Below are 9,799 nucleotides of genomic sequence, written 5' to 3' on the forward strand. Positions count from 1 at the left end.
AGGCTTCGATCTGAGGTTCAGACTTTTAGACAACAAGATAGTGAAACTCTCTACGAGGCATGGGAGAGATTCAAGGATTTGACAAGGAAATGCCCACCAGACATGTTCCATGATTGGGTGCAATTGCATATTTTCTATGATGGACTCTCTTATGAATCAAGGAAGGCTGTAGACCATTCATCAGGAGGTTCATTGAACAGGAAAAAGACTGTGGAAGAAGCCATTGAAGTGATTGAGACAGTGGCTGAGAATGAGTACTACTATGCATCAGAGAGGCACAACACTAAGGGAGTCATGGAGCTGAACCATGTTGATACAATTCTAGCCCAAAACAAGGTGTTTGCCAAGCAACTAGCAGAGCTTACCAGGCAATTAGAAACAAAGCAAGTGGCTGCAATACACACACAAGATCAAGAGGAAGTAAGCATTGAAGGAGGTGATTGGGAAGAGGCCAACTATGTGGGAAACCAACAAAGGCAATCATATGATCCACATTCCAACACTTACAACCCAGGATGGAAAAATCACCCAAACTTTGGGTGGGGGAACCAACAAACCCAACCACAAAACCACAAACCTTACAACCACAACCAACATAACAATTCCACATACCAAAACTCCAACCAAAGATCATACCAAGCCACACAAAACACTTACTCTCAACCACCATATCATGGCCAAAATAATCAACCTACCCAACCTAATCCGAACCAACAATTTCACGATCAATTAAACCGGATAGAAGGAATAATGGCAACCATGAGTCAAGACATAACCGAATTGAAAAGCTTCAGGGATGATGTGAGAGCTACCTTAAGAAACCATGGTGAAAAACTCAAGAGGATGGAGTCTCAAGTAGGAGAGCTATCTCAACAGGCCCCCAAATCAACTGCAGTGTTCCCTAGTGACACAGAAAAGAATCCTAAAGGGGAACAAAAGAGAGTGAGATGGGAAGAATGCAAAGCCATCACCATATTGAAAGAAGTCTCAGAAGAAGAAGGAATCAGATCCTCAGAACAGGAGCCAGAAATCTTGAAGGAAGGTGTAGAGGAAGCTAAGCAGGAAAGTGAAACTGAGCAAGCCAAGGAACTGCAAAAAGGCACGATGGAAACATACCAACCAAAAGCACCATTTCCTCAGAGGTTAGGAGGAGGTGAAAAAGGGAAAACCTATTCAAGGTTTTTAGAGACATTTAAGTCTCTCCATATCAATATTCCCTTTCTTGAGATTCTCCATCAAATGCCTACACACATCAAGTATTTAAAGGAATTGTTGAGCAAGAAAAGAGTTTTGAAGGGAGGACAAACGGTAACAATGAACAAAGAATGCAGTGCTCTCATCAAGAAGGACACAGTCTCTAAGAAAACAGACCCAGGAAGTTTTCATATTCCTTGCATCATAGGAGAAACAAAAATTGACAGAGGATTCTGTGATCTAGGAGCTAGCATAAATGTGATGCCTCTAACTCTTATGAAGAGGCTACAACTGAATGAGGTGAGATCCACTGATGTAATCATACAACTGGCTGACAAAACTCAGAAGCAAGCTGAAGGGGTAGTTGAGAATGTGCTGGTGAAAGTGGGAGATTATTACTTCCCCACAGACTTTGTCATTTTGGACATGGAGGAAAGCTACCTACACCCTATCATTCTGGGAAGACCATTTCTAGCCACTACTAGAGCGCTCATAGATGTAGAACAAGGAGAGCTAATTCTGAGAATACATGATGAACAGCTCATTTTCAAAGTTTTCAAACCTGCATCTGAGCCTGAACCAGAACCTGAAAAGCCTAAGGATGATAGTAGCCATCTGTGTTTGGAGGAAAGTAATCCAGCAGCTGAAACTCTAAAACAGTCTTTGGAAGGCAAACAGGAGTTGCAAGAGTTAAAGCCACAAGAATCAATGGAAACAGATCAGAAGGATCCTCCTGGCATAAGGGTCAATGAAGAAAGCTTCAAGAGAAAGGGAAGAATTGTAAAGAAATTGCCAAGAGGGTGGAGAAACAAGAAAATTCCCACTGAAGGTTTTTCTCCGGGAGATAAAGTGATATCAAGTCATTATCTGCCAATCCCACCTGACCTCAAAACCATTCCTTCCCAGCTCCCTCAAGTGTTCACAATCAGGAAAGTTCTTTCTATGGAACATTTAGAGGTCATGAAGGAATCAAGTGGGGACGTTTGCATAGTGAGAGGAGAAAACGTCAAGCACTACAATCCACCCTAACAAGGGACAACCGTCAAGCTAGTGACGTTAAAGAAGCGCTTCATGGGAGGCAACCCATGTTTTTAATATCCTTACTCTTTTTTTTGTTTTGTTTTGCATCTAATAAAGCATGGTTTCTTATGCATGAACTTGAATCCTCAGGACAACTGCTGAAAGAGTGCACTAAACATTGCATATAAAATACAATTTGTCTCTAAGTTTGGTGTGCCTGAAGGCACCCCAAACTTTATTCAAAATGCATTCAATTTTTCATGCAAAGAGCACAACCAAACATTAAGTTTGGTGTTCCTCCTTGAACACGGTTCATGAAAAGCAAGAAGTTCCTCTGGATTTCGAAATTCATGACAAGTAGACCATTCGCATGTTTTTGGTTTCAATTACTTAGGGTAGTAAATTTGTTTAGAATCAAAGAGCCAAAGTGACTATGATTTATTAGAATTATGCACATTCATTAAGGACAACCAATATGGATTTCATGTCATCAGGAGACTTTACCAAACACTAAGTTTGGTGTCCAATAATAAGTGTACATACACACAAAAGTCACGGCTATAAGCTCATGAAGTCAATCATTGATTTACATGTGCAAGTACTATTCATCATTCACATGGACTGAAAAATGATAGCAAACTTGTTTGTTTGTGCAGGTACAAAAGAAAAGACAAAAATGGAGGAAAAAGACAAAGGGAGGTACGGTGCTTGGTCAAAAAGAAAAGTTCACAAGTCTTTGAAACTAACACATGGGAAAAGGAAGTTCTGCAAGAAAAGATAGCTACATGTACAACTTAATGCACCCAGAATACTTCCAAGAAAATGAAAAGCAATTCGTCCTTCTCCCTAATTCATATATTTACCATCAAGCCACCCTTCACAAACCACCCTAGCCGTCCATTTTTCACTTATGGGCACTATAAAGAACCACTTGGGGAACGAGTTCCACACCACCAATTCTCCTTCATGCACATTTTCCTTCATCATAGCATAACTATCTCTTGCCGAAAACAACCTCACCACACTTCCAACAACACTTCTTGCTTCACCTTGTCAACTTTAGCTTGTAACTTACCAAAACCAAAGAACCAATGGCAGCCTCATCTAGCCACAAAAGAAGAAAAGACAAGCAACCAATGGAGGAGAACAGGGAATTCGATGCAAGGAGATACAAATCAGTTTTCCATGAGATTCAAGCCGAATGGATGAGACCTAAAAGGGTACTAGCTGAGGTTCCCTTTGACCTTGAAAAGGATGAGTTCCCAGGTGTTTGGGAGAAGATCAAAAAGAGGAAGTGGGAGCTCCTGACTAAGCCAATCACTAAAATCAACATGAACTTGGTGAAGGAGTTCTATGCAAATGCAGTGAGGGAAGACTCAACCAAGAAACCCACATACAAAAGCTATGTGAGAGGGGTGGAAGTTGACTTCAGTCCCAAAGCAATCATGAAAACTCTTGGCCTGAAAAACATACATTTCAGCCAAGCAAGTTATGAAGAAAGGATGATAGGAGAACCTGACTATACAACTATTGCTGAAGACCTTTGTGCCATCAGAGCTGAATGGGTGAGAAAAACAAGAGGGGCTCCAAGAGTCTTGAGAAGGGGAGACCTAACACCGGAAGCTAAAGGGTGGTATGCAATAGTTAGGAGATCCATCCTACCCACTGCAAACTCTTCAGAAATAGTCCCTAAAAGAGCCATCTTGCTACATTGCATTATGGTGGGAGGGGAAATCAAAGTTCATAAACTCATTGCTGAACAGATACAAGAGTTTAGTGAGAAAAGTGACCCTGAATCCTGGCTCCACTTCCCTAGCACCATCATTAGACTATGCATCGATGCCCAAGTACCACTTGAAGATGAAAGACCTAATTGGCTATATCCGGGACTGGCCATAACTGCGTACAGAATGACTCTTGCCCCAACTGCTCCAAGACATACAAGAAGAAGAAATGAAGAAGGGCAACAAGCGGAAGCAGAGCAAGAAGCAGAACAAGAAGGACAGGAAGGGGAAGACAGAGAAGAAGAGCAAGAAGAGCAAGCAATCCCAGAAAGAAGACAACGAATTCCCAGAGACCCCATGGATATGAGCAGAATGCAGGAAATCATGGAAGGAATGTCTCAACAATACATGAGGTCTCAGGAGAGACAAGAGGACTTTCACCTAAAAATGATGGATATGCAAAGGAACTTTGAATCAAGATTCTTAGATCTGCAAAGGGAACAGAATTTACACTTACAGGAATCCTTCAGCCACATATGCCAACACCAAGATGCCAATGTCTTGGCAATCAAGGAAGCCACCACTTTACAGAATGCAAGATACTCAGTCCAAGCTGATTACAACATCAGTTCGCAAATCAAGCTTAACTACATAGGGGAACATCTACACAAGATGGACCCAGCATTCCCAGCTTTTGATGAGTATTTCAAAGGGAGGAAAGAAGGAGAAATAAACAAGGCAATGATCCTTGAAAAAGGAGTGGAAGAAACAATGAAAAAGGCTGGATTCTGGAAAAAGCTCATAAGAAAAGACAAAGGAAGCACAAGTGGTCAAAAAGAGGCAGGAAGCAAGAAGAAGCAGGATCCCAAGAATTAAGAAGAACCAAGCAATAAATAAGAGGTGGTCTCGTTCCTTAATAATCAAATGATAATTGGTGAATTGTCTTTATGAGCTTTCTTTCATCACAAGTCATTTAAGTGTTATGTGGAGTTTTTTTTTAGTATGAGTGTCTGTTTATTGCTTTGAATAAAGTGAATGCCTAGATGTTTGGATATAACTTCACCTTCTTAATCAAATGCTTGCCATGCTTGTTCTGTTTCCAAAAATAAAAGAAAAGTTTGAACAAAAGTAACTTGGCTCAATTAGTGACAAATTAAGTAGAATTAAGTGGTGGTATGCATGCTTGATTGTTTAAGTCACATCACTGGAAATAGAGTGTAGAATTATCATTTTTTTTGTGTAGAAATTGAAAACTGTCTATGGATCTTGATGAATAAATGTCTTTGGCCATGAAAAAGAAAGAAAAAGAAGAAGAAAAAGCCACTGAAAAAGGGCAACCAAAAAGCAAAAAAAATTGAGAAAATAAGCTAGGCACCAATGGTTTGAACTTCTGAGACAAATGCCTGTGGTGTTTATGTATTAAGGATATGCTTGGATGAATAGGTTCTGAGGAGTGTTTCAACACTCGGTAACTTGGGTTAACTAACCCGGGATTATCAACCAAAAGTCCATTATCAAGAGCAACCTAAATACAAAACATTTAGTCACACAAAGAGGTGCTGGGCACCAATGTCTCAAGAAGAAATGTGAACTAAAATGCCTAAAGTGGATATGTGTAGTGCACTAATAAGAAAAAGAAAATGCCAAAGGCTTGTGCAACACATGACACTAAGCAAACAAGGAGCAAAGGAGCTCTAAGAAAAAGAAAAGAAAAACAAAGAAGAGAAAAGTGCCAAGGACATAAGAATAACAAGAGGCCATAGCAGTGTTTGATGGATGCAATGAAAAAGTGATAATCTTACCTGATAAGTATGAAAAAGTGATGCTGCAACTTTCTGCATAAAACCCTTCTGATGAACTTCAAATGCTTGCTAATATAGCCAATGTAATTGCTTTCTGTTTCATACTTTCTTCTCAAATAACTCAGGACTTGCTTAGGGACAAGCAAGTATTAAGTTTGGTGTTGTGATGCCAAGGCATCTTAGGCTAGTTTCACTAGCATTTTTCTGTTAGTTTTAGTTGTTTTATGCATTTTCTTAAGCTTAAAGTAACCAAGAATGGTTAAAATAAGAACAAAGCAATGAACCATCCAAACAGTATGATTTTGATGCAAATTCCATGAGTTTTTAGTTATATTACTTGAATGCTATGAATGGAAGATTTCTCATGAAATTTTGCAAGACTTTGATGCAATTGTTTGGATGATTTCAGGGAAGAAGAGGCTAGGCAAGGAAGCAACAAAGTCAATAAAGGAAGCTTGAATATCACATGTGGAGTTTAAGTTCCAGTTTAAGCCTAAACTGGAGCTTAAACGCCAGAATCATGAAGGCTAAGAAATGCTGGAATTGAAGTTTAACCTCCAGTTTAACCTTAAACTGGAGGTTAAACGCCAGAATTAGAATTCCAATCAGGAAGCACTTCCACGTTTAACCTCCAGTTTAACCTTAAACTGGAGGTTAAACGCCAGAAGTGAGAAGGACACCAAGGGGGGCAGTTCCACGTTTAACCTCCAGTTTAACCTTAAACTGGAGGTTAAACGCCAGAAAGGGGAAAAGCACCAGGGAGCCATTTCCACGTTTAAGCTCCAGTTTGACCTTAAACTGGAGCTTAAACGTGTTCGACCAAGTTTCTCCTCCAGGGTTGCTTTCTCCATTTCCACGTTTAAGCTCCAGTTTAACCTTAAACTGGAGCTTAAACGTGTTCGACACCTCCAGGGCTACCTTTCTAAGCTTCCACGTTTAAGCTCCAGTTTAACCTTAAACTGGAGCTTAAACGTGTTCGACCTCCAGGGCTACCTTTCTCAGCTTCCACGTTTAAGCTCCAGTTTAACCTTAAACTGGAGCTTAAACGTGTTCGACCTCCAGGATGCCTTCTTCCATTTCCACGTTTAAGCTCCAGTTTAACCTTAAACTGGAGCTTAAACGTGTTCGACCTCCAGGGCTGCCCTTTCTATCTCCACGTTTAAGCTTCAGTTTAACCTTAAACTGAAGCTTAAACGTGTTCGACTAAGTTACCCTCCAGGGCTGCCTTCTTCCATTTCCACGTTTAAGCTTCAGTTTAACCTTAAACTGAAGCTTAAACGTGCTCCCACAAAAGGCATCACTGGAAGTGTCTGACGTTTAAGCTGCAGTTTAAGCTTAAACTGCAACTTAAACGCCACTCTTGGAAAAGGTTTCTGGGCCAAAAATATTGTGGTTTAAGTTAGTATTTGAACACAAACATTAACTTAAACTTACTCTGGTATGAAACCCAATTGAATATCATGGTTTATGGGATTGGGCCTGAAGGATTGATGAGTCTGAAATTTCAATTTATTGAGTCATGTGTCATTATTTGATTATCACTAAGTTGGCTCAATGAATGTTACAGAATTTGGATCAGCAGCCTCATCAAGATTATGGATCATAAACCCAAGGCAAAAGGAAAGCAGGGAGAGGCCTCAAAGCCCAAGAAACACGACAGAAGCTCAATATAGAAAGTGTATAAATAGGATAGAATTGAAGTTAGGAAGGACTTTTGAACATTTACCTTTTCATTTGGCTAGTTTTCATATCTTTGTAATTGAATTCAGAGCTATGACTTACTAAACCCCCTTTCATTGGGTTAGGGAGCTCTATTGTAATTCAATGAATCAATAATAGTTTATCTTCTTCTTCAATCTTTTCTCTTGAATTTTGTTAGAAAGCTTCTCAATCTAATTCCATTGGGTAGTTGTCTTGGGAAAGAAACTACCCATAATTGGAATCCTTCGGAACCTTGGGAAAGGAATGGAGGATTCATGCTAGAGAAGCTTTCTCACAGTGAATTGGATTGGGGTTTGGATGGATATTGTGACATGTAATCCTACCAAATTGTGGTTCATGAAGCTGTGTGGTATAATCAGTGATCGAGCATCATCTCTTCTTATGAACATTTAAACCAAGGGATTGGGAATTTGTTTGTTTTTAGAGAGAATTGGTGAGCCAAGGGATTGGGATCCAATCATATAAGATTGCCAAGCAAAATTCAATGAACGCATTGGTTGAGGAAGAGATAAACATGTTTTGATTCGGAGATCTCAATATCTCCTAACACCCAATGAATTCCCCATTTCTGATTTCCACTTTCTCTTTACATTCTGCAACTCAATTCATGCAATCACCCCCATTCCCTTTTAATTTCAGCAATTTAGCTTTTGCTCTTTAATTCATGCAATTTAAGATTCCGCCATTTCAATTTCTTGTCATTTACTTTTCCCGCCAATTTTACATTCCGCAATTCTCATCTAAATCTTGATTCCGCTCAACTAGAACACACTTCTAATCTGAATTGCTCACTCAACCAATCCTTGTGGGATTCGACCTCACTCTATTGTGAGTTTTTACTTGACGATAACCGGTGCACTTGCCGGAAGGAATTTTGCCGATCGTGCAATTTCCTAAATCGTAGCATAACTAGTTTATGCGCATCAAGTTTATGGCGCCGTTGCCGGGGATTGGTTTTCGATTGACAATTCTCAAATTGGAAGTTAACTAGATTGAGCATTTTTTTTGTTTTGATTAATTCAGTACACGTTACTTGTTGAATTTCAATTTCTGCACTCTGTTACATGCTTTCTTTCTTTATGCCTTTAAATTCAAGCAACTAACTCACTGACTCACTAACTGTTTGAATTAATTCCTCAATTGCTCTAACCATACTCTTCCATTAACCAAGAGTATTTCACTTGTTTGTTGCCTGTGCTGTGTTCTTGTATGACAGGTAGGAGAGGAGAGACATCAACTCCTCCATATACCGAACCAGAGAGGACCCTTCATAGACTTAGAAGGGAAGCAAGAGGGAAGAGAGTACTGGGAGAAGAAGAATCTGAAGGAGAATCTGAGGACAATTTTGAGGAAGCTCTAGATCTCAACATGGATAGAGAAGTTCACAACCATGAAAGAGCTGATGGAAACAATGCCATTCCTGAGAGGAGGGTTCTTAGTTCATACATAAACCCAACCTCTGGGAATTGTGGTAGCAGCATTCAGAAACCACCCATTCAGGCCAACAATTTTGAACTCAAACCACAGCTAATATCACTTGTGGAGAATCATTGTTCATTTGGTGGGAGTGCTAATGAAGATCCCAACCAACATCTCACAAAATTCCTGAGAATTTGTGACACTGTGAAGTCCAATGGAGTCCAGGAAGATGCCTATAAACTGCTTTTGTTCCCATTTTCACTTAGGGACAAAGCAGCTAAGTGGCTGGAATCATTCCCAAGGGGTAGTCTAACAACATGGGATGAGGTGGAAAGCAAGTTTCTGGCACGTTTCTACCCCCCACAAAAGGTCAATAGGCTTCGATCTGAGGTTCAGACTTTTAGACAACAAGATGGTGAAACTCTCTACGAGGCATGGGAGAGATTCAAGGATTTGACAAGGAAATGCCCACCAGACATGTTCCATGATTGGGTGCAATTGCATATTTTCTATGATGGACTCTCTTATGAATCAAGGAAGGCTGTAGACCATTCATCAGGAGGTTCATTGAACAGGAAAAAGACTGTGGAAGAAGCCATTGAAGTGATTGAGACAGTGGCTGAGAATGAGTACTACTATGCATCAGAGAGGCACAACACTAAGGGAGTCATGGAGCTGAACCATGTTGATACAATTCTAGCCCAAAACAAGGTGTTTGCCAAGCAACTAGCAGAGCTTACCAGGCAATTAGAAACAAAGCAAGTGGCTGCAATACACACACAAGATCAAGAGGAAGTAAGCATTGAAGGAGGTGATTGGGAAGAGGCCAACTATGTGGGAAACCAACAAAGGCAATCATATGATCCACATTCCAACACTTACAACCCAGGATGGAAAAATCACCCAAACTTTGGGTGG

At 40.2% G+C, this 9,799-nt stretch overlaps 2 non-coding genes across 2 annotated transcripts; both read right to left on the reverse strand.

Annotated features, from left to right (window-relative positions):
* LOC148580977 (small nucleolar RNA R71) lies at positions 1 to 104 on the reverse strand. Its single transcript, XR_015899397.1, has one exon. It is a non-coding gene; the product is annotated as a small nucleolar RNA R71 (small nucleolar RNA).
* Positions 105 to 9,256: 9,152 nt separating this feature from the next.
* On the reverse strand, positions 9,257 to 9,360 carry LOC148580978 (small nucleolar RNA R71). The gene has a single exon (XR_015895821.1). It is a non-coding gene; the product is annotated as a small nucleolar RNA R71 (small nucleolar RNA).
* Positions 9,361 to 9,799: the final 439 nt, after the last annotated feature.

The sequence above is a fragment of the Arachis ipaensis genome, chromosome B10 (genome assembly GCF_059453495.1).
Source record: "Arachis ipaensis isolate K30076 ecotype BB chromosome B10, ASM5945349v1, whole genome shotgun sequence".
NCBI lineage: Eukaryota > Viridiplantae > Streptophyta > Magnoliopsida > Fabales > Fabaceae > Arachis > Arachis ipaensis.